We start from the raw sequence: 26,274 nt of genomic DNA, 5'->3' as shown, positions 1-26,274 counted from the left end.
TTCAAGAAAAGTAAAACCAAAACAAAAACCAGAAAGACTTTCTTTTTCTCCCATAAAATAGGGGCTAGGGTTTTTTTCCTTCTCTGGTCTTTTAAATGTCAGCACATAGTAATCAAAATAGGATAAATAAAATGTTATTGTGCCTACAGTGAGAGATGTTTTCATGTCAAAAGCCACAGCTGTCACACCTTCTTCTTAAGCTTACTTTAGTAAGCACACTCTGGGACTCTCCAAGGTGACACCAAAAGCTTTTTAAATAGAGAATTAAAAATATGTCATCAGGTAGGATATTTCTCTGTCTGAGCACAAATGAAAAATCTTTGCACAGTCCCTCGGACAATAATCCATTTTCCTTCAGAGAATATGTCCTAGAAGTTGAAACAATGTACACAAGTTCAAGCAACATTTTACTGTTGCCCTTGCTATGCTAAAACCAGAAGTTTGGGTAAATCATTGCCAATTTTAATAGTTTGTCTGCATTTATGTGGATGTACATCATTTGTATGCATATATATATATATGCACATCTCAAAAGTAAAATGTACCTTGTGGAAGTAGTATAGTGTATAGACATCAGTGTAGTTTATTCTGTGTGCTATATAGAGTGTGATGTCATAAATAAGCAGTTTAAAGGACTTTTAATATTGATACTAGTAGGCACATATAAGGCCAATTACTAAACCAGCTGGATACTAGGAGTCCTAGTTTATTGTATGACTTGTTCTTCTAACATAGACTGAGAAAGAAAGAAAGAGATCAACAGTCAGTTCAATCTAAGTGGTTTCCTTCCATTTTTCTGTTTAAAAATAATGAAGTGCTCACTAGCTTGGAGATGTCACATGGTGATGCCTCACTACAATGAATTACAAAAAGTAAAAGTAGTAATTCAATGTAAGCTGTAATCATGGTGTTCTGCAATAAGATTAGCACTCATAGCATGATATAAAATAGATTTATCTATACATATAGCATGTCTGTAAAGTGCTTGCCAAGGTAAGTTTTTAAATGAATACTGTCCTTGTTCAGAAGTACGGGAAGTCACAACTGGTTGAGGCTCTTCTAAGACAGAGAAGTTCCTTTGGCTGATTCCTCTCTTTTTTTTTCTTTTTTTTTTTTTTCTTCCCCCTTTTAAAAAAATCCTCACCATTGTGAAATGTTTTAGACTACTCCCTCCTTTGGAAACTCTGAATAGTTAAGGAGTTCTTTCCTGGGGACAGACTGTGGCAGTGCTCTGAAAGTATGACAATCCCAGTAAAGTACCAGCTCTTTAGTTGGTCCAGTTCGCCTGATTCGAGGTGTCTAGGTAGGTACAATTATGCAGTATAAGATCAACAACTTGTAAGAGTAGTTCTCATTTTTATTGCTCCTCTAATTCATCTGATGTGCAGTTCACTAGAAGTCAGTCATGTTTTCTCTCCTTTTTTGATGGTGTGATGTACTTTGTATTCTTGATTCCACCGTATGTTTAACTTCTGTTTCTCAAGGAACATCTCTGTGGTTAGTGCAAGTCCTAATTGACTTGGAAGCTTTCTTGAGGATCTCTCCAAATTAAAGAATTACAATGTCCACAGCTGTGTCTTCCCTGACAGGCTTCACAGGACAACTACCTACAGAATATTTCTTTCTTCTGTGATTTCTTTCTATGCTTTTTTTTTTTTTTTTTCATTTGAAGACTAAGGAAGGCCTCGATCTGTGCTAGTACTGTTTTGTTTGTTGAAACACCATATGAGTTTATTGTCGCTTCTTTCGTTATCCATTACCTGCAAACAAGAACAAATTACACTCACTGCTTTCCCTTTAACTACCACTATTCAATTGTAATGAATACACCACCCACCCAAACCACACATTTTCGGAGAACTGGGATCATAGAAAAAGCAGAAAAAGAGCCTTTTTCTCTCTTCCTTATCATTGAATCAAGAGAAAATAACAAGGTGCATCTATCAATATGGATTGGGGGAAAAAAATCTACAAAAATCTCTCTGAAATGAAGAAAAAAAGATTAAACTTTCTATTTATTGTCAAAGATACTTTAGGAAAGTTTGATAGCCCTTTTACAATTTATATTGTAAAAAGTCATTGATCAAAAATTTACAAACAACTTTTACTGTAGGAGTTCTCATTATGCAGTTTTTTAACTTTACACTTCAACAAATTCGTCTTGATTTTGTGGCAATGAACTTAAATCAAAGATAAAAGATCAGTCGCATTTACTGTAGAACTGAAAGTTTCTGTATTAGGAGCACTGGCTGGACTTGACTAGACCACCTCCAGAAGGGGATCTCTTCTGAAATAAGATGAAAAGTCAGACTACTTGCTCTTTCATGTGTCAAGGGGGGTAAAATTCTAGTGAACTGTGCAGTAACTGTCTATTCCCTACTGTGTACTAAGATTAAAATATCATTTTGACTGTGATCGTTACCAATCTGAAACTTCAATAGTTGTTCCTTAGAACTGAAGATGCATTCATCTCTCATGCCACACAACATCTATCTCTTTCTGTGCTGCTTTTAAAGAGATCACTTACAAAACCTGATGGGAGAAAAGTGTGTATTGGTTTGGGTAAAATTGTGTTTTACATGTCTCTAAATAACATTTGCCAGAAATTCAGGTTTGTGAAGGAAGAAATATTACAGCCTGTTAACGGAGAAGCATTTTTGCAGCATCTATAAATACTTAATGTAACACAGGAACAGAAAGAGGAATAGTTAAAGAGATGGAGCTAATCCACAAATTATGCTGTTTGGGATTAGTAGATTTAATTAAAAATTATAAACAAAGGACAGAATTTTTTTTTCTTTGTAAACACAACAGTCTGGGCTGGATTTTCTGATGCCTTGAAACATATTCAGATATTCACACAATTGAGGTAAAAAGGGGGTCACTGCTGTTCGGTAGCATTATGTCAACTTGATACATTAATTAGTTGGGTCAAAATAAATGTGCAGTGAAGATGCAAAGCAACGGAGAATCAGTCTCTTCTTTCTTTCAAATGAAGTTTTGCAATAATTCCATTTAACATGGAGCGTAAACATTGTTTTGTGTATTAGTCTAAATAAGTACATGAATTTTCTGAGATGCCTTTTCATATGCTAGAGAGGCATTTACACAATAAAAAACAGGAGATGAAAGAGGGTCACCATTCTGATGGCCAACAAAGGATATCCCACTAATACCTGAGCTGAACTCATCTGATCAGGGCTACTGGTGTTAATCAGCAGTCGTTGTAAACTAATTCCATCTTGAGTGTCTGTAATTTCTATTTACGGGATAACACCATTCCCTACAAGTTGAATATGGCTTTTTTATATTCATACTATTTTTTTTTTAAAATGTCACTGAAATTATCTCAGAGGAGCAGATCTGACAGGTCAATCACTGCAGATGGTAAGTGCTTTGTTAATTATACAGAAATTTAGAAACAATTGTAGAATGTCTTGCCTCGGGAGGAATTTCTCTCTTGCTCTGTTTGAGAGTAGATTTCCTCTACTGAATTAATTTTGTGGGTTTGTGCAGATAGCAATCTCTCTGCTGCTTTGTAGGAATAACTTCTTACTCTGTTCAAATATGCAACTGTAAATAAGCAGAGGATATTGCAAATAAACAATGCTATTCTTTTTAAATAATGCAATGTGTGTAATTAGGACAGTGCAATTACAACAGTATGCAGCTCTCAGTGTAACAATTAGTTTTTTGGTAAAATGTAATTTGTTCCAATGTAAATGTTTTCCCTCAATTCAGAAGATTCCCTTGAGTTGTTACAATAATAAGCCTATTTCTACGAATATATGCAGTTGCACTGTATGTTGTAATACAAAAATCAAAGAGGACAGCTACATTATAATAAGCTATGGGAATTAGAAAGTCAGAGCAAAATGATACCAATACTATTTTCTGAGGGGAAAATATGTCCAAATATCCTCTTTCCATTTCCATTTTAATCCCAGAGATGTCGAATGCTTTTTCCAGTTTGTTTTGAATTTACTTGAAAAAAATTGAAACATTTCCTTGTGTTATGCTGCTACTGCCCTGTCCTCCTGATGATGATATCTGACTATTTTCCAGTCTTTCCACTGTTTATTCTTGGAGATAAAGAAGTGCTATTATTGTCATTTTATAGACGAGCAACTCAGCTACACAGAGCAAAAGAGATCTGCTTTAGATTTCACCAGAAGTTTGTTAGGAAACAGGATTTCAAATGTAGCCCTACTCTCTTCCCGTCAGCATCCCTGCCTCAGAATCCCACTCCCTTGGCGCTCTCGCAAAGCACGAAGGCACCATCAGGCTGTTGCAGTTCTTTCTCATAGCAGAACCAGTGCTCCATCCAACTCCCTTCATCCAATTCAGCACGATCAATCCCTCATTATCCTGCTCGCTAGTTCACAATCATTTCTATAACGTTACCTTTTTAAAAATCCATACTTCCCCCTCAGCAGTAAAAATGTCTTTGGAGCATCTGAGCATGTATCGCTTGCCACACTGGTGGAAAAGCATCAGGAAGTCAGATTTTTTTATGTTGTCGCACCATTTTGCGTTTACTAATAACTTTCCAGGGCTGCAGTTAAATAAAGGGTGACGTTTTTGTGGCAATAAGCAGTATGGTGCTACCAATGTGCAAACAGGCAATTTTAGGTCAGCTGAATTAGTAGTCCTGAAAATGTCTGGGAGGTATAAGTGAATGAATGAATGAATTAGTATGGATGGATGGGAGTGCTCAACATGTTCTCTGAGAAGTGAATTGTCTGAACTGGATTTTAAAATTTGGGTTTCATCCCTTATGTACCAAAGTTGGCAAAATTTGGGTAGTTTTCCTTGCCGAACTGTCCTCTTGTCATTTTGGAGGCTGCAAGTTAATCGATCTAAGCCTGAGTCTGCGGTTACCAGTTACTTGTAAATATTGCAGCGTACTCAATGAACAATTTAAAAAACCCCCCCACAACAGTAGTAATGTGCAATGATTATAGGGCTAGGTGCTGTAATAAGCATTGTCTGGTTTGGTTAAGTCATTGCTAATGAAACATCACAGCTGATTAAACTGGCAAGGAGAGCAGTTCCCTATGAACAGGCTCCATTTTCTCATTGGATCTTTGGATTTTTTCATCTCTGTTTCTTAAAATGCAAGATGTAAGCGAGACAAACAAAAATATTCTTTTAATTATACATCACGCTAGAAATCACATTTTATGATTAGTGCCATGTTCTAGAAAGACTTTCTGTCTTAATTATATGTACATCACTACATTTGTTCCCCTGCATTCTAATGAGATAAAGAGTAGGAAGAAAGCACAGGGAAAAAGTACAGCAGACCCTCCACAAGTGCAGTGAACCTGAATGGATATTTACGTTCATCCTGTAACCATACTTGTGCTTCTTCTTGAATAACAGTAATGGTGATCAAAGCAGAAAAGATCTTTGAGCTTGGCGCTTTCAAACTGCTCACTAATCACTATAATTCAGCAGAAAATAGGAACAAAACTACCCCAACAAACACCACAATCATTGCACTCTGAGTAAAAGGGACTCTCACCAAATAAAGCTGAAGCAAGATAAAGATTGCTCTATTACACAGTATGTCAATGTTAAACACAGGTCTAAATCCATTCAAAAATTTAGAACAGTCAGTTCCCAACCTAGCAATGAGCAGAGACAGGCTGCTTTGTTAAGTGAATAACCCTTCCCAGAGCCTGCTGTGGCATCGCCGCTACTGACAGCAGTGTCAGTGGTCCTACACGGGCCTGTTGTAACCTTGACGGGGCTAACTTTGGTTCTGAGGTGGTGTTCGATTTAATTAAATGCCACTCGAAAGAAGATCCGCCTGTACCTGGAGGAACTTCTGGTTCTTCCTCTTCTCCAGTTTGGTGTTTTTCTGTTTATGCATGGAAATGAAACAGCTTTCAGACACGAAGCTGAACGGTAGCCAGGTGCTTTATAACTGTGTTAGCCTGAAGCTCTCATGAGAAATATTTTTTCCTGGAAAATAAATTATAACATGGCTAAATGGTGCCTGACAATGCTAAACAGGAGCCATGCTGCTCTATTGCAAATTCATCTGCAGTCTCTCGGTAGAAAGACAAATAAAAGCACTTCATCAAAATCAGTCAGAGAAGCACAGGAATACTCATAGGAGACCACTAAACTCTAAATACCAATCAATTTCACCAACTTTTTTGTCAAACTTGCAAGTCCCCTTAAGCGCTGTCGTCTAGAATTGCCAGAAGATGCTGCATGATATGCTGCAGGAACGGAGCGGCAGAGCTGGAGCTGAAAGCCCCTCTGACAGTCATAATTAGCGCACGTTCGTATGTATTGGCGCTGGTCGGGATTTAGTGAACTCAGTGGGTGGGGCCTGGCTGACATTCAGATTTGGGAACCAGGCCTAAGGGCTCGGAAACCTTATGCTCCGTTTGAGAATTGGCCTCACAATTTCTTTCTACTGTATCAGCTGTTTTTCAGTGACCTGAGCACGTCCCAGTGGTCCGCAGGCATTTTTGTTGCATACACTGTGAGTGCAGACAGTAGCCTTTAGACTTTGTCCTTGAATTCAAAGTCACTGAAATATATAATATTGAGGGATTTTCATCAAGACATTTGCACCGATCCTTTTTCCTACACAGAGAGATCCCAAAATTGTTTTACAGCCAGCAGGACATTAAATGTTATGAGCATTTTGATTTCCCACTCACCGCTGCCTTCATCCTGCCATCCTTCTTGGTCAAGCACAGAAGTAGTTCCGAGAGAAGGAAAACTTAGAATTTAACCTCTTTGCCCATTTCTTTAAGCTGTGGCTATGTCTTCACTGTTATAATATTTAAATTTTCCAAGTCAGAAATGTATTTTAAAATTTTGTTTAAACAATGTCAGGTCCTATAAACACAGCATAATGGACAGAGATCAAAATAGCTTCTCTAATGCACCCCCACGCCACCCACACTCTGTTCATGTCTGTGTCAGCTTGAATCGTTGTTTTGCCTTGAATAAGAAGCAAAGGGAACTCATCAAATGGGCTAGGAGGCAGAGCACAGCGCAACGAGTACATGGTGATAAGGTCTAACTTCACTCTGATTTTTTTTAAAATAACACAGCTCCTCCTGGGTTGTCTTTCCCCCCCTCTTATTTTTCTGCCTTTTCTCCCTTGTATGTTAGTGATAGCTTCCTTTACTCTCAAGCCTTTTTCTGTGTGCTTTATTCCTTCACCTCCAGGTTTTTGCATTCTTAACCAGTCTCTGTCAGCTTGTTTCCCATCTCACTGTCTAGATATTTCTCCATTGCTTCATTTCATGGTTTCTTTTTAGTTCCCATTCAAAAGAAGGCCTTTTTTTTTTCTTTTTTTTTTTTTTTTTCCTTCTTCTCCCTCCTCCACTCCCTGGTTTTCTGGAATTGGGGATCAACCTGAGCTCCACATTTGTCTTCTGGGACAAAGCTTGGCTTTAGACTTCCTTGGAACAAATCTGATTTTGCTTTTGGATATAGTTTGCTCAGAAAAGCAAGATCAATTCAACAGTATTTTCCAGCTATTCTCTGCTGAATTCAGAGTCTTCAATCTGAAGGCTGTGTGTGTTGCTCTTTGAATATTCTGTGGAGCACATTTTGTAAGAAGAGGCTTGTGATTTCTGTGTGTCAACTGAATCATGAAAACGTGAGGGAAGGAGGAGAGGAGAAGGTTGTCTTTAGTGTTGAAATACTCACCTGCAGTGCTCTGTAGTCCACAGTTCCTGCATACACTTTTAAATATTGGGCATGAGGGGAGATAGATCTTATTTACTTAGATACATATTTTGGTAAGAAAAGCAATACAAAAGCAGTCACTAGAAAATAACAGTGCTTCTGTTTTGCTAGACTTACAAAAGGGAAAGTGTTTGGATCGATGTTCTGCTATTGTATAATCAACAAAGCATTGCAATTCTGCATTGTTTTATGTAGAAATTCTGTTGATCTCTATTACAGGTGTCTATAAAATTACAGGAAAAGATGCCCACATTTTCTGTCACTTCTAAATGACAAAAACAATACCTAATCTCCTCTTACAAACAAAGCCTTAGTAGACAGAGTAGAAGGTTTGGTGATAAGGTTTAGTGTCTTTATTTCTTTGAATCCTACTTCAGGTGAGGGTAATGAGTCACCTGGTGCTGGATTCTCAGCAGTAAAGTAGAGGAAAACAAATCTGTAGTCTTCTTGCAGAGCAGTGGTCTAATCACATCTGACACCAATTAGCATCCTTGCTGATAGTCTTTATTAGGACATAGTTGAAGCCTGAATTATATGTCTCAGTAGTGCAGTGGTCATTTTGCTGAGCAAAATTTAACTGGGTATATAGCCAAGGACAAAAAAAGCATCTTCAAAAACATCAGGTTAAAACCTCTCTCTGAAATGGGCCTGACTGTTTCTTGTCACCATGTTTCCAGCTGAACCCTGTTCAACACCAATTCAGCTTCATCCATTGTCAGCGGTGAGTAACTGTCAGAGAAGACATGAAGTGTGACTCCACGTCACTCAGAATTGAGCATTAATCTTAACATCAAATATGCTTGCTAGGGGTAGTCATTGCAAAAGACTAAGGAAGAGCTCACTGAATATTTCTGTCTTGCTTTTGCTGGCTCTATAAGCTATCAGAAGTATCCTTGCAGAAAAGATCCATGATTTTCAGAATGTGTTTAATTGGCAAAAATGTGTATTAAATACCTATAAATTTCACAAATAGACCAGAGTTTATGATGAAGTGGAGTAAGGGAGAATAAGTTACTCTAAGTATATCTTCACCATCTAAAAATGTTGATGTGTATTTTCAGTTTCCTGGAATTCACAAGGCAAAAACTGCTATGCTGACAAATATCTACTGGACCTTTTTCAAGTGTAGCTGACTTAAAACCCAAGAACTTCTTGGCCTGTCTTACCTTCTCAGGTCTTAAAACATATCTATGCACTGAAATGGCGTCAAGAGACGCATATTGCTTAATTACAGAGAAGCGTTTTAACAAAAAATATATTTCCCGTGCCTTCCTCAGCTCTTAATTGTTCCTGCCAATTCTCCACTACCATCTGTCATAAACTCCCATTTTTCTGTTCAGCTGAAATATGAGTGTAATACTGATTCCAAAATATCATAATAGATTCTGTGTCCCCTTTGTACTGCATTTTCCTGCAGATAACTGCAGAGGCATGCAAATGTTGGTCAAGGTTGCCAGTAGCTTTGTCAATCTTCAGAGTCAAGAAAGAAAGCTCATCTGCTAGAGTGACTCGAGACAACCTCATCTTTGATCACTGTGACAATTTGCAACTTATGTATGTCCCCTTCAGTTCCAGGGCAATTTTACATTTCCTAAGTTTTTCAGTGGGATTTTGAAGCTTATACAGTTCTTTTCCTGGCCCAGACAGTGTAAAATGTGGGAGAAGGTCTTTCTTCTCTTTGTCTCAATTTCCTCTTAGTGATGATATTTCCTTAGTGGTTTTTGGTTGCTTAAGTTTTTCCAATGATGAGCCAGAAACAAATGCTGGTGAGCAACAAGCTGAACATTCAGGATGCTTTCTTTAGAAATAGAAATTATATAGTTCACGTTAGTTCATCTTAGTAGGAGCATTTTCCCCATTTCTTGTTACTTGACATTTCTTTGCTATGTAGCTTGACTTGGGAGTAAGTAGGAGCTTCACCGGTACGTTTACTCTCTAGGGGAGGGACACATCAGGCACGAGTGCAGCTGGCTTGAAACCAAAGAGATCTCTTGGCCTGTCATAGCTGATCAGAGATAACTAAATGAAAATGTCAGCTTAAAAGAAATGAATGGCACATAGAAAACACAAACCAGGTACATCTGGGACCTGATTTTGAAATGTAGCCAATGAGAAATGACTGAAGTTTGTTCCTGCTTGCTGGCTACAGACAGTCTTTGGGGAAATAAGTCACATCTAGTCTTTCAATTAATAGGACAAACTGTGCAGATGTCACACCAAACCAATTCAGCCACGTTTCAGAAGAGGTCAGTAGAGTAGAAGAAATCAGTATGTCAGTGGTCTAGCAAAAAAACCAGGGAATTATCTTCAAGGTGGGGTCGTACCAAACTAGCAAGTTCTGCCCGGAATCACTAAGATGGCTTTGAGAAGAAAGCTGTACTGGCCTCAATGGAGGCTGAATTTCTCCACCTATTCATGAAGCACACCATGACTGCGATAGAACAAAAATTGCAGATTTCAGCTTTTTCATCCCTGAGGTGTCCAGACTCATGGATGTATAAATGGGCAGTTTGAACAGCGGCCCCCTGCAGTCATGGGCTTCAGCAGTAAAATGATCAGGTGCCCAAAATGATATGTACATTTGCCTGCTAACAAGCATGCCCATACTTTGCTGGTTATAAGGGCAAATTCTGCTTGTTACTAAGATAAATTTGAAGTTAAATGATTGATATCTTATTTTTCTGAGCATAGAAGTGTGAACATTTGCTGTAAATTATATTTGTTACAGACCCAGAGTCTTTTGGCAGTGACTCTGAGTTTGGATGGACTGGCTAAACAACTTGCTAAACAAATGTTGTTCAGTCTGCATTTTGCAGATTATTTTAATTATTCAGTCTCGTTTGCATGATTAGTGAGTTGCATAGTTTTATTATTTCTGTTCTCTGACTGGACTTATTTATTCAGGGGAATAAGTAACTCATTCCATCAATATTGTTGGACTTCAATGTAGTAGATAATACTTGTATTGTCTTGTTTTCTAGACAGAACTGTAAATTTCTACTTGTAAAGGTACCACATTGTATTTAATGATTCAGCCAAATTATTCTCTTCAAGTACTGTTGAAAATTTAGTTACTAATTAATGCTAACTTAGACAAAAATGCAAATTTTGGAACAAATATACATGCGCATATGTGCGCACACACCCCTTTCTATCCCTAGATACAGAATCTGATTAGTAAATCAAGCTGCTAACATATCATTATTATCAAAAAAGCAGTGTTTCCATATAATTAGGCAGCAGCAAGTCAGTCATAAAACCTGGCTTTTATTTTTATTTTCTGTGAAGTTTTCAATGAAATAGCAAAGATAAGATAAATCTATAGAGGCTGGCGATATACATCCCAATAATTTAGCTACAAAATATTTCAGGTAAGCTGAAGACATCAAAGGGGAAAAAAATATTAGAATATGCTGCAGCAAATGTGTTCATTAAGTGAAGGCAAATTCCTGGAATTTAGTTTTGTAAAAAATGAGCAAAATAAGTTTCTTTTCTTCTACGAGAATTTTTCTACCTGTCACTCGTGATCTGTGTCATTCTATTTGAGTGATTCTTTGGACTGCAGCAAATGAGTCTGCCTGCCAAATCTTACTTGAAACAGCAGCAGTAATGCTTTCCCTGCTACTGCCCATCTGATCTTTGCAGAGGTCACTGCCTGCATATCATGAAGGCAAAATTGGGCATGTATTTATCCTTCAGATGCTGAGGCTCATAGTCTGATGGAGCTTAGGGTCTGTACTCTAAATTACACACTTGAGGTGCCAGCATAAGCACCTGCATAAGATGTGGTAACCTCCATCAGTGGGGTGGGACTGATAAATGGGAGCAGTAATCTCTGCAGTTCTCCCAGGAGGATTCAGCAGAGCTGACTTGTATGAGCCCGTGTTTTTCAAGTCAGCTATTAGTGGCCGGCTAGATTCCATGTGGGTGAACTTCTACCATGTACATCCTTTCATTTGGTCATTTAGTGTAAAGATGAGCTGAAATGAGGGATGGGTTCTATTGTCATGTAGGGATGACAAGATGTCCTTTTTCTTTCGGTGTTCATGATTTGCTTTGTATTTGTAATAAATCTATTTGTACAGGGCATTAAGGGGTGGGGTTGGGAGCATTGCTTTGTCCTATTACAAGAAAGAAAGTGTAAAAAAGATTCATATGCTACTAGAGGAGAGACCTGGGTCAGGTCTTCAGCCAAGTGTCACCATCAGCAAAGGGGCACATATCAAACGTCCCATATCAAACAGCCTTGATAACAAGGATCACAACCGAATTAGTGGGGTTAATGGGAGAATCAAAATAAAGAGGAGGTGATTTGTATAAAAGATTCTTTATTCGAATACAAACAGAATTGTGCTTCTCTCTGGCATGCTTATAAGCATAGATTGTGCTGCGTGTTAACATACTGCACGAGCCTTGTTGGAGATGAATCAGTCACTAGGTGGATCTCTCTCTCTGTGCACTGCAGGGATGCCAGAACCCCCCCCCCCCCCAATGTTGACTGGCAGCAACAGAGAGCTGTGAATGTTTCAAAACCTGTGGATGCTTATCTTTCCATTTCTTCCATTACTCTTTGAATCATTGATCCCAGAAGTAACATTGGATAGCAGTGTCACTAGTAGCAAATCGTCAGCAGCTATTCTGGTGGGCCAGGTCATGACTGAATGGTTTGAGCTTAGAGTAAGCATGAAAGTCCCCATGCAGCACCTGCTATCTCATTGTTTGATACCAAACTGCATGTGAAATACACAATACAGACAAGGAAAGGAATGAGTGCAAAGGAATGAAGTGACTTTATTGTTAGTAATGGGGAAATATCAATATCTAGATTTGGCTGGTAAGTTTATCCTTACTCTGATGTGCATGTGAGGGTACATAGAAAAGAGTATATGGGAGGCAAAATATAGATGGTTGGAAAAAAAATGAAGGAAGGAACAGTGTGGGTGACAGGAATCTTGAGGAGGAAGATTAAAACAAGGGAGTAAAGTGAGACATAAAAAGCGAGTAGTAATGTGTTAGGGGGTTATCTGTTTCCCTATCCACTGGGAGCATCACAGTCATTACTGTGTTGCCTTCACAGTTTTTATGGTGCAGAGGAAATACTTTCTCATTCTACGGAACGGGATCTGATACATGAATGGATTGAATGACTTGGTGGATATCAGTGACAGAGGTGGCATTCATGACTAACTTTAAGATCCTAAAACACCAAACTCTGTAAATTCAAATGTGTGAGCTGGTAAATGCTGAAAGGAAGGTCAGGTAAAATCACCGTTTACTTCACTGTCATCTCTGATTTGGGCCTTGCATATTTCAGACCCTCTTTCGCTTCTGCTAGATACCCACAAAATCAAAATCAATACAATTCTTTAGGTCCATATATCCTGTATAACTTTCTGCTTGACAATTGAGAACACATTTTCAAAATGGCTCAGAACCCAAGCTCTTTGGAATATCTTCTTGGGCATTTAATTTGCTATATGAGAACTAAGTACTTTTACATACACATCAGAGTCATGCATTCAACACATTTGGGAATTCTCTCTCTCAATTCTTTTGAAAACCTAGAGTGACATTAGCAAAAACAGTTATATAAACTCAAATATAAGTAACACCAAATGCAAATCATCAGTTGGTACAATCAGCTAAGCTGACTCTGCGAGACAATGTTAGAACCAAAAAGATTGGTCAACACAGCACACACCAATAGAAGTTACGCTTCTCTCTATTGAATTTACCAGGTCATATTTGCTATGTTACAAGTCTTCAAACTGGAGTTGCACCGAGTTCTGTAAACATGCCTTTAGGCTCCCGTGAGCTAAAATCCCTTGCAAATAGAATGAAGAGCCAGATTCTCTATGTATAAAGAGAAATGACTACAAGCCCAGAAACAGCTTTAACATGTAAATATCTGATAATTTTACTTTAAGTCACTTCAACGTTTTCTTCTTCTGTGCCTAAGATAAAGACACTTACAAAGGATACACACATGAGCTTCTTTGTTAGAAAATAACAGAAACCTTTCAATGTGAAACCAAGGAAAGTCACTGGTAACGCTATCCTTTTTCATAGCTGCAAACATACATCTTCAGTAACAGGGCAGTTCACTCTCAACATTAAAAAAGATTTCCTACTGTGCTGACAAAATAAAGGTAACATCCCAGAATTCTTTCTGGAGAGTTTAAACACAGTAGAATATATGAAAAAAACCCAGAATCATAGAATGGTTTGGGTTGGAAGGGATCTGAAGATCACCTAGTTCCAACCCCCCTGCCATGGGCAGGGACACCCTCCACTAGCCCACATTGCCCAAAGCCCCATCCAACCTGGCCTTGAACACTGCCAGGGATGGGGCCTCCACAACCTCTCTGGGCAACCTGTGCCACGTTCCAGTCGGGTCAAGCCCAGAGCCCTGCTAAGGTTAGTAGAGCTGGATCCTGGAATCTCTGGCATATATGTAACGGAATAGATTATTCAAAACAGTAGTTTTCATTTAAACACTGCTGTGGCCCAAGCATCACCAACCACTGACCTGTGAAGTTAGAAACATTTTTATTTGGTGAGCACATGTGAAGCCTCTGTTACCAGCACTTGGAAAGTCATTGCTCTCAAATACTCTTCTTGAAGACAACTGCTGTTAAGAAAATCCATGAAGGAAAATTTTAAAATGCTTTTCTCTTTCAATATGATGAGCAAGTGCTATAAAAAAATCTGAATTATAACTTTCTAACTGCACACAAACAGAATTACTTTCTGTCTTCTTGCAAAGCTTGACATGAGAACAAAAGAGACCTTTACTCTTTCATGAAACCGTAGAAAGGTGATTGTTTTTCTTCTCGTTGTCACTGAGATTATTTACTGAATGGCTATAATGTTGATTCCATTTCTAGGATGGAATCAACTGTATTTAAGATTTAAAGGAAAGAAAATAGTAAGGTAACAGCTGAATGAATAATTTCTGCAAATAATTTAATTCCTGTTCATTTTGTTTTGCTGTTTGTACTTCCAACTGTGAAAGGATGCAAAATCCTCAATTATAATTGTTTTAATTTTTGTACTTATTTCTTCAGCAAATTATTTCCTGGATTGTTGATTATTGAAAATATTGCAATTGGTAATTTAGTCTGATTAATTACATTTCATATTGCTTTCCCCCCCCCCCCCCTCAATTCAGTGAGATACACAAGTAACCAAAATAGTGTAAGCTACATACGTAGGAGACAAATACAGAAACACTTGTATATTAGTTTACTGCAACAAATTAAGCTTAAGTTTCATTTTCTCTGTTCCGATTGGAAAACAAAACCAAAAGAGCAGAAATCCCACAACTGTGTACATGCCCATGCTCCCTAGTTCATGCAGATTTCTTTCTGGCACCATCACCTGGGTGAGATTCACAAGTGCTGTGAATTCCTTGTATCTCATTCATAGTCTAAACTTAACATCAAACATATTTCTTTTGTAAATTTAAAACTGACGTTTTCTTTGATAAATTACAGTGTTGAAGTGTATCAGTCATACTGCACAGAATGAGTATTATAGACATATTTCACGTATTTCCATACACAACGGAAAGGAAGCTTGTGACTGCAGAAAAGCAGAGCAAAATAAAATCAAACTCCACAAAGGAGAACCAGCATCACTGAAGTGTAGAAACAGAACTAACGGGCAAGAGCTGACGCAGGGAGAGAGTGGTAGGAGTGAAAGAGGTTCGTGCCCAGGTTGGCTTTCTGGTGCAGATATAGCAACTCCTCTCAGAACTGGATAAACAGATTATGTCTTTTTCACTAATAAGTACAGTTCTTTGTATTGTTTTAGTTGTGGGATGTGTGTAGCTGCAAATTTTACACTTCAATGTGGTGAATAAACAGCATTGCAGTAATGCTGCAAGGTATAATGCTGACCGGATTTGACACTGCTATCCTCGCTGTCCTGAATTGGTGCCAACTATGAAAATAGTCATGTTTTCTCAGGTTTTTGTTTTTCTTAATCCTGATCATTACAATTACAGCTCTAACATAGTTCACAGGTTAAATATCTAATACAATTCCTTTCTATTGCTCCTTTTCATTTGTTTTTTTTTTTTTTTTTTTTTTTTTTTTTCTCAAGAAAGACTGGAAAAGAATCTTCTTTAATCTTTTGAGTGCAAAAAACCCCCAGGGCTTGTCATTGAAATTTCACTGAATTTTCACTGAAATTTAAAAGGAAACAAAGCACTATTTACCTAATCTGGAACTACAACAGCTGGGTTCAGGAAGCAGAAACGCACCAAGACAGCACTCTGAGCTCAGCAGAGATCTTGAGAGTTCTGTTAAATACCAGTCAGATTTCTCAGTGTTCTCAGCCTGACAAACATATGTGTATGTACAGTTGGAGTCAGTATGACATTTCAAAATAATATTTTTTTTTCTTTAATCAACCTTTGAAGAAAAACAGAAGTGTGAAAGAAAAGAGCCATGGGTCCTTTGGAGAAGTTCTACCAGGTGCATGTAAAGTTGTGGGAAGATTATGCTGTGTTATGAGGGTGACAGTTTGAGGAATCTGCCTGTGTATCTCAACTATATTCTTACTGCAACCCCCTTGTTTTCTACTGGCTTATACTAAGGAACAGGATAATGATGCTTTCAAAGACAAAGTTGATGCTGCAGTTGAGCACAGGGAAATGTTACTCCCCTGTGCCTGTTGTTTCTATTCCATATTGAATGCTACGTTTCTGTGGGATCTCCTGATCTCCTTAACCTAAGTCTGACAAAAAGATTTGGGATTAAAAAAATCCTCTTTTTTTTTTTTTTTGGCTTCTGTCATTTTCATTTCATTGACTTGGAGGTGATGAGAGAGTGCACACTCAAGTTCCTAGATGACACCAAAATGAGGGGAAGGATTGATATGCTTGAGAACAGAGCTGCTATGTAGACAGACCTAAACAGGCTGGAGGAATGGGCAACTGAGACCTGGAGAAATTCAGCAGGAACTAATACTGAGGGTGCTCTCAGTACAGGAAAGGTGTTGATAAGCTGGAGCAAGTTCATCAGAGGGCCAAGATGGTCAGGGGGCTGGGAGCACTTGCCCTATAATGAGGCGTTGAGGGACCTGGCAGCCTGGAGAAGACACAGCTTTGGGGGGGATCAACTAGCAGCCCACTGATACCTGTGAGGAGGTCATTGAGAATATGTCATCTTCACAGGGGTGTATGGTGGAAGATCAAGCAACAACGGGCATACGTTAAAACAGGAGAGGTTCAGATTGGAGGAAAAAAAAGCTTTGACATCCTGAGGATGGTCGGACACTGGAACAGTTTGCCCAAAGAGGTTGAGCAGTCTCTATTCTTGCAAGTTTTCAAGATGAGACTGAATAAATCCCGAGCAACCTGCTCTGACCTCAGAGATGTCCCTGGTTTGAGCAAGAGGTTGGATTACAGACCTCCTGAGATGCTCTGATTTTGACAGAACCAAGCTGCTGATCAGTTCTGTGAGGGGAAAAAAAAAAATATCCAAATATGATGTGAAATGAGCACATAGGGGCAAAAACTCATCAGCCTAACTGACTTGAAACCAGAGCAGCATATTTGAGTGCGAGTAAAGTTATGAAGGATTTTGTCCTAACACAGAGTAGCATTATGGCATGAAAATGTATTCACTTTCAAAGGGTCTACTTACAGAACTCTTTGGTGTTGAACAATTGTGAAAATTTCAGACACTTTAGATAGAAGATCATGTTCCATTATGCTTAATATGGTCTTAAATCAATTCAATTATTGAATTCCAGAATTATAAGTAAGGGTCGATGGAATAGACTGAAATCCATCCATTAAAAATTAATTCAGCACATAGAGGATTTATGTTCCATGTAAATACTGATCTATCACCCATGGACAATGAAAGACAGGGTAAATAAAGCTTGCTTGCCAGCCCTGAAGACCAGCTTGCTGACGAAATGGTCTGCTCTTCCAGTGTGTCCATCCATGCTCTCTTAGGGTATTAACATGCACATTAGAAAGAGACCTCATTTGAAAACCTCCAAAAATTCCATCTTTACTAATAGCAGAACTGTTGTTGTCCTAACAGGACAGTGCCTAAATAGTTAAACAATCTGTGACAGAAGTATTTTAATAATTTTGATTAATGTTATCCAGTCAACAAAAAAAAAAAAAAAAAGGAGGTGATCACAGTGGTGACTACTCCCATACTAGTAGGGGGCTTTTAACTAAACCTATGGGTTTGTCTTACACTGCGTATAAAAATTACCAACTGATTTATACTCCTGATGCTCCCATAATACAACAAATATTTTCTAGTCTGCTTTTCATAGTTGCATGCATACAAGTTTGAAGTCAAGATGTTCCACTAATAAAAGCAACATCAGTACTTACTAGTGGTAGGAAAAGTGTTTTCCAATTATTCCTTTTTCTCCTCTTTTGACCACATGTCAAAATCATGCTTAATTACAGTGAGAGCAATTGTTCACCTATATTTTTATTTGATATGAGAATTTCTTGAGGCTACAGAGTAAAAGGTAAAATACTCTTAAAACTACTTAGTGAACCTAATAATTCACACACCATGTCGCTGTTATTAAATAAAGCCACACAGTACAAAGGCAGGGAGAGACACTCTCCTGAAAAAAAACTTGATTGGTTGCTTTATCTTCTGCCAGTATGAATATGACTTCAGCATATTTAACAACTTAACAAATCTCTTCTAAAAAGCAAATGCCAACCTTGAATTTACAGTTTCACCCTTTAACCTCCAATCATATCAAGGATAACAGCATATTTTACAATTTCTTCTCTGGTCCCAGATAAGTAATAATTGCCACCAGAATCATTAAACAAGTTAAAACATTTAACTTCATTATAGTAGTTCTCGTTAGTCAGGCACGTCGTGCCATTATCAGACCTTTTACATCAGTAGAAACAATTGATAAATCTGTAATAATTCTGTGTCTCAAAGATTGGATAATGATCCCTTGTAATTCTGTGACATGACACACACAAAGTACTGCTTTTCAGTGTGTAATTTCTCATTTCAGAGAACGTTAACCAGACTGAAAAAAACCTGCTTTCATACAATCTGTTCAGTGGAATGTAAATGAATGTGGGGAACAGTTTCTTAATAAATGAGCCACCATTGTGATTATTTTCAGTAACATTTGCTGTACTTAATGGTACCATCCATCTAAGGACTTCTAAATTTATCCTGTTTATAGGATGGTTAAAACCTTTATGGAGGAATCATTAATTTCCTTGCAAATGTCACTGACTTTGAATGCTTTGATCACTCGAAGATTAGCCCAGCCCCTGTCATCAGTAGTCTCTGATGAGTTCAGGCTGATTTGCTTTGTACATCAAAGGCATAAAAGGACCACTCCAAGTCTCAGTCTTTTTGGCTACACTTTTGAAGTCTCCTGAATACACATGAGCCATTTTGTTGCAGGGGAATGAAAAGCAGAGGGCCGTTGTGCATATGGTGGACAATGTGCTTCTGAATTTACGTTGCCTTTCATCAGAGATGCGGACTGCCTCTGGACTGTCCCCATGGGCGAAGTTAATAGGTCGTAACCATAATGATACTCATTAATATTAAAAATAGGAACAAATTCCTCAGACATGCCAGTATAGGATCATCAAAATTGTACCCCATGTGTTGCAAGGTGACAAAATACAGGTAATACTTGTTGAAGGCTGTGAAGAAAACAGATGTGTCACCCAGAGCGGAGAAGAGTCAACCTCTTCATCGCAGGGGTTTCTATACAAGTTTTTCATCAATTTTCATCTTTAAAATGTAACTGTATTTGTATTTTGAAAGTATGTATAGAGCAAGAAATAACAAACAAAGCCCTGAGTATTTCATTACCTCTTAAATAACAGCTATCTTTATGTGAAATGTGTATTGCAGACCTCTTTGAATTATCTCTTTTATCCTGCAAACCAGCCTATAAATTAGGCACAGTTTTGCTCTAGATTCTTTCCCACAGTATTTATTAAAAAGCTTTTAAAAAGCTGCCATTTTCAAGCATTACTATGTATATTGTTCTGTTGTTGTAATCTCATATGTTTATAAAACAAGCATCTGAGTCAACATTTTCAAAAGCGATGCTTAAAATTAGCATCTTGAATGCCTATTATAACTCCTAATAGGCAGTTTAATTGTCTAGAATTGCTGAGCAGTTTCCTTTAAGAAGGCTTCATTCAATAACGAAGTTATTAAACAAGAACTTAAAAGGTTCTAAGATACATGATAAAATAATGACATATTTTGCATGGTTGATATGTCATAAGGCAATAATAGTAAGACAATGCTAGGCTTCACAGAGTAGAAATAATGATAAGTGATCAGTGAAGGAAAAACATAAAGTGCAGTGAAGAAACACCAGAAGAACTCCCTAACCCTAGAATCTGTAGAAGGCTGGAAGCTTCTGCTGGCAGCAGACAAGGATTGTATAAAGCAGTGAGGCTCAGAAATGGCTCTAATGTTTTTTTGGATACATGGAGACATCAAGTCACAAACAGGTGAAGCTCCTTCTCCTACGCGCTACAGATTGCATTTGGGATGCTCTACAAATAGCTGTTTAAAAATTAACATCAGTTTAACTCCAGTATTGTGCATGGGCTATTTAACAGTCTTTAGAGAACGGAAAAACAAAACAAGGTAGAGGATTACTGAAAATGGTTAAAAGTGTTAATTAGAATTAATGAGATCAAAGAGAGAAAACAACACACACAGTGAATGTAAAATTCAGATGGGTACTACAGTAGGGAATAAGCTGCCACACCATTTGGGACCTCCACAACTTATTTCAACTGGCCTGGTCAATGTGATTATTGTAGTTGTTGCTATTATTATAGTTCCTGGGGAGCCTATGTGATATTCAGCCTATATTTTTAGACATAGTACAAACGTAGACAGTCATGGGTATCTGTTACCATGAAGATTTTGCACTTTGTGTAAAATGAGCAAAACTCTGGAAAGAAGGAAGGACAGAAAGAGAGGGTGTGATGTGACTGGCATTGTAGAAGGTGTGAAAGACATACCTGGCAAGAACACGTAGTCTTTCTAACTCCTGTTATTCACTGTTGCCCCAAGTGTATGGCTGAGAACCATCTTGTGCTGAATAGAAGGTAGATGAAGTTACCTATTTGGCCGTTGCCAGCTCTCATTTTTACATTATTTTCACATGTTATTCTCTAAATGAAAATAGAAGCTGTGAAGAGAGCAATTATATGGGTTTTTTTTCCACATTAACTGAAGTCTTTTCAACCAGAGCACAGATGGCCTTCTACCAGTCTCCTAACAGTGCTCTACATACTGCACTCCCATGGGCCAAAACATGTGCGGCTTGAAAAGACAGTTTTCAAAAGGGAGCACATGCATTAGATTGTAGTAGCTCTCTGGAGTGCCAATACATGTTTTGGATGCTTCATAATAGAGAATTTTTAGGACAATTTACTTTCTTTGTCAAGAATTAAAACGAGCTTTCTGTTGCATTTACTGTTCAGTGGGCTACTGCTCTAAATACTACAGATGTTTTGGTAATTTTAAGTGCAGTACCTGCCTCTCCCTTCCAGCACCTCTAAATATCTGTGTAGTCTCTCACACTGTAACCACACTGACATTTAAGTGGAGTGTTTTTTATCTGTACCTCCTTCTTTTTTTAATTTTTCAACAAAAGAACATGGCATCTCTGTACAGTCTCCTTTTTGTCCACATCCTTTGATGGCTGGATCAAAGGAGATGTGCACACGTGCATGCGCATACACACGCACGTGCGCACACACGAGGCTCTCATGCCTGATTTGTGTAAAAAAAAAAAAAAAATAAAAATCAATGAGCATCCTGTCCTAGAATTATGGTGGGTTAGTTTTATGGCAGCAAACATAGACATCATATGCACCCTCAAAACTGCTACTAAAAAGTTAATACATTCAAAGCAAAGGTATTACCCTTTTGCACCCCAAAATAGGTTTGCTCTTAGGTGTCATAGAGACTTTAGAAAATCCCTCTGGAATAAAGGTTTGGGAATCTAATTTTCAGTTCTTCAAATTTTCATTTTTAAATATCTAAAGAAGATAAATGCAGGAAGATGTTAGTATTGTGAGAGAAAACATGCATTATATGCCTCCAAGTGCTATATTTGGTTAGGCATCTTTTATTGTGTCATGTTGCCGCAGCTGAGGTCATACTATGATGCTGAGAGAGTTCTGTCTAGACAGAGGAAAGTGGCTGCTCTTCACAGATATTTTAATTTAAATCTTTGCCCTGTTACGTAGGTGATTTCCATAATTATTTGTGTGTGTGTGTGATCTCTACAGGATGAAAAATGTTGTAAAGCTGTGGGAATTTACTGGCACAGATGCATTTAGATAGTGAGAGTTATTCTGGTTTGTTTAAAGCAAGACATTTTTTGATTGTTTCCATGACTGGATGCATCATTAACCCCTTTATTGTTGACATCCTACAGAGACCTGATATGTAGTCTTAATTATTTTAAAAGACACTTCTTTGTTACTTAGCTGGTGATTAAAAGTAAATTAAAAGATGGCAATGGCAGACTATTGTTGTTCATTAGCAGATCTAAAAACCTAATCATCTAGTAAGGGACTAATTTTCGCATAATTTTTAAAACAATAAGTACGCTGGTGTAGAAATTATTTGTGCTGCTTCTACCAGTTAATTAACCAAATCACCAGAGAGGGAGAGTGTGAGAGTGATTATTTTGTATTAATCGAACTGAGAAATCTAAAGTAGGAATCCCAGTCAAAGCTCTTAATAATATTCCTTATAACAATAAGATGAGTTTGAACTTCAAGTGCTGAACAATATTGAGGATTCTAGCAGGGGAGAATGGGAAGGGCAAAGGCAAGAGCAAGGAGACCAAAACACTCATTCATAATTTTGCATAGACAGAAGATGAGTTATGCTGCAGGAGGCAGTGATGGAGTATATACAACAACCCAGCCATAAATTGCAGAGTTACTGAAAAGAAACCATTTCTAAAGAAATATTAACTAAAATTGGTTGAAAATTGTCCTTTAAGACTCACCTTGCACAAAACCTCAAATTTGTTGATTCAAATAATGCTCCAGTTCTCAGCATTAATTGTAGTTAGTGCTTATGCTCCCTTTTTTTCTCTTTTTTCAGGCTTTTATCTGGCAAATGGTGGTTTATGCGGTGAAATACAAGAGCGATTGTTGAGGTTGAAGCCCTGCACCTTTCTCATATACTTCCAGAGCACCTGGCAGGTAGGACTGATCGTCATAGATAGTATCGGAGAACTCTCACCCCTGTGGAGGAAATATCGTCTCTTTGAAGGAGCTGGTGTTATTGCAGAAGTGATGGTAGAAAGGCATAACCGAGACAAGCTTTTATTACACTTTAAAAACTATGATTAAAATATTTCAGCTTTGATACATTATATGGACATTTTAAGAAAAGCAAAGGCGAATTAACACACAGTTTTGGAGAAATTTTAATTGGCAGAAAGTCTAATGATTCAACTGATAAAAAATTGCTGAATACACACAGGTAGCAAGGAAAAAAAGCTCTTCTGCCCATTGAATTTTTTAATAGGAAAGCATAGCTATTAAAAAAGGTATTTAGCTGCAGTGGAAGAGCAAAATCCTGGAAGCAGTGATACCTGTGCCTCTGTCACAAAAATTTTAAAACTTCCAACCACAACCCCTTCAATTCAATAAGTCCTTTCGCAACCCTTACAAAAATTTTTTTGTGACTCAGCAATTCACTTAACTTTCTATCTCAGTCTATACAAGATGTAGATTAAAACTTGAAAGCCAGATGCAGAAAGACACCTCTGTGCTCCTCGGGCTGAACACGGTGCAGTTTGGTGGGGTTTCTCTCATGACTAGGAGCTCTTGTAAGGAAGAGAGAGGCCATTTTTGAGCTCTATATCTTCCATCTTCCTGCTTGTGACTGTTCCTTTACTAACAGTCTGTTTCTGTTTCTTCCATTGTCCTGCCTAGTAAACCTGTCCTGATTTACTAGTCCTGCCTGCAAGCAGATTGCTAGAAAGTTGCTAAAAAATGAACCAAAAGGGGAAGAAATGCAGTGTGAGCAAATGGATTCCTCTGTCAAGTAAATAATAACTGATAACGTTGGCCCAGCTCTACTGCTGTGGATGCACAGACTCACTCTGAAAGAAAAAAAAAAATTAAAAAAAGCAAGCTGAGACTTTTATCTGGAGTAGTAAAAAATCTTGAGTGTGGTCCTCCCTTGTGCATAATCCCCTACGTGATGCTGTTGACAGTGCCTTTGAGTTACAAATACTGCATCTTCTGTTCTACAGTGTTGTCACAAATAACTAGATGCGTTTAGTTTCATGTCATTTGTTCTTTATAATTTTCTTGGCTAATGATTTGTTCACCTTTGTATATTGTGTAGGTTAAAGTTTGCATGTGTAGATTTATCTATATTTTTATATGTCTTATTAGTGGATCTTATTTTTGCTTTGTTTGTTATGAATATCAAAAATTAATGGGAAGATTTATTAGCGAAACAAATACTGATTATATTAACCTTGGCTTCATTCTATCACTACTGTAGCATCTTTAAATGCCTACCGATTTCCTTTCCTTTGTAATCACAGACAGTATATTTATTTTTATTTATGGAAGCTGTTTGAGAGAAGTGGTTAGTGCTCAGCTTTAAATGAGTTTTATATAAAGGTAGCAGGCTGAGTCAGTAAAGGAAAAAATGACCAGATGGTAACCTCAGTATGGGATAGAGATGAATGTGAATCTAAAATGAGGAATGTCCCAAATAATGAGGGTCATTTGAGAGTAAGATGATATGTGCACTTTGTGGCCATGAATAATGCATTGATGTACATACTTCAGTAATCATGATGCATGAGTTCTCTATAGAAATTATCATGAGATCAGTTTTACATGGGAATCAAGTGCTTTAGGTACCTTAATTATTTAGATTATGTATCTAAGAAAGGAAAACTGTTTGAATTTTGTATTCATGCTTTTAGTCTTGGTGTCAAAGAAGGAGAAGGGTGAATTGGGGAAAAAAAATCCTTGTGACCTTCCCAGGCACAGCGTTGTCATGGCAAAGATTATTCTCTCAATTCCTCTTTTCCTTTCTACCCATCTAGATGGCAAACTCTTCAGATCTGCAAATGAGCGAACTCAAATTCGAGTTGGTAAGAACATACTATCCCACCTCAAAGAAAGTGTGAAAATCAGTCTGTCCCACCTGTTATTCATTGTGTGAAAAGTTACACATGGAATTGGCACTGGGGAGTCTCTCTCTAAAAGGACAAATCACAGCAGTTTCCCTTGTGTGGTTACCCACTTCTTTTGCCAGAAACAAAGCCAAGGAAAAAGATGTTACTCTCTTTAGTTTTAATTTCTAGCCCTGGTAACAGGGAGAGGTGTTGAAACACAAGGCAGCTAAATCAATGAGAAAGGAAACGCTGGTGCTATCGAAGTGATTTGCCATGGGAGATTTGCCGCAACATGAATGCTGCTTAGAGCTCAGTTTGTGAGGTTGTTGATTCTGCAGAAATTTTAGGTACCAGCCTTTACTGATTGTTCCTCTTACACTAGCTTAAGCCAAACAGCCGACATTCAGGCCCTCCTGGTAACAGAAATCAAGCACTTGCCAACTTTGCTACTTGAAACAATAACTGTCTCAGAGGCACCTTTGCCCTGATGGTCCCCCGTGAAGCTCTGCGCTCTTTTCTGTCTTTCTTCTTTTGCAGGCAGTTGCAGAGCAATTGTGTTACTCTCCGTTTTCTGTGTAGGAGCAGACTGAAGTGGTTTGTAGAATCCCTTGCAAATTGAGCAAATTATTTGTTTCTAATAAAAAATGAATGCTCTTTCTTGCTGGGAAGACTCATTCCCAAAGATCTTCACCGAACAAGTCTTCTCTTTTTCCAAGAATAGTCTTCCGCATAGCACTTCAGCAGGATGCTCAGACTAGGACTGATCATAATCTTGGTTTTGTCTAAATTATCCAATAAATTTTGTAGTGACAGTAACTTCTAACCCATCTAATATCTTTCCCCAAACTCTCTCTAGTTCCATTAAATCCAGTATTTCAATCTGCTGGATTATGGAGTTCAACTGTGGGTACTTCCATTCCCCTGAAATCACTTTGGTAGTGATCTTAACAGGTAATTAGAGAAGAGCTCTATCTGGCACTTTTTTGTGGGGTTTGAGACCACACAGTGTGGGATTAGCTCCGGTGTCTTCAGAAACCCCAGTTGATAAAGCACATATTGTCCCAGAATTATTTTGCAGGGCTGCTCATTCACTGTTTACTTCTGCCAGAATACAGGTGGAGCAGGCAATGTACCGTTACCCCCACTCGAGAAGTGACGTATGGGACTTTAAAAAGAGTGAGCACATTACAGCCCATCTGTTAAGGCAGAGAATTTGTTTAGGAGAATAAATGTATGATCTGGACAACCAAAATCACAGCCATCCAGATAACACCCCCAAAGAGTCACCATCCGCCCGGTGAGATGACTGGAACCCCTCTGGGCAGTCACGGATCACGTGTTCTTCAGCTGCGTTTTCATTGTTTCTAC

This window comes from Balearica regulorum, chromosome 14 (assembly GCF_011004875.1).
Source record: "Balearica regulorum gibbericeps isolate bBalReg1 chromosome 14, bBalReg1.pri, whole genome shotgun sequence".
NCBI classification, from domain to species: domain Eukaryota; kingdom Metazoa; phylum Chordata; class Aves; order Gruiformes; family Gruidae; genus Balearica; species Balearica regulorum.
The sequence above is the reverse complement of the archived record's forward strand: the minus strand, read 5'-3'. Positions refer to the sequence as shown.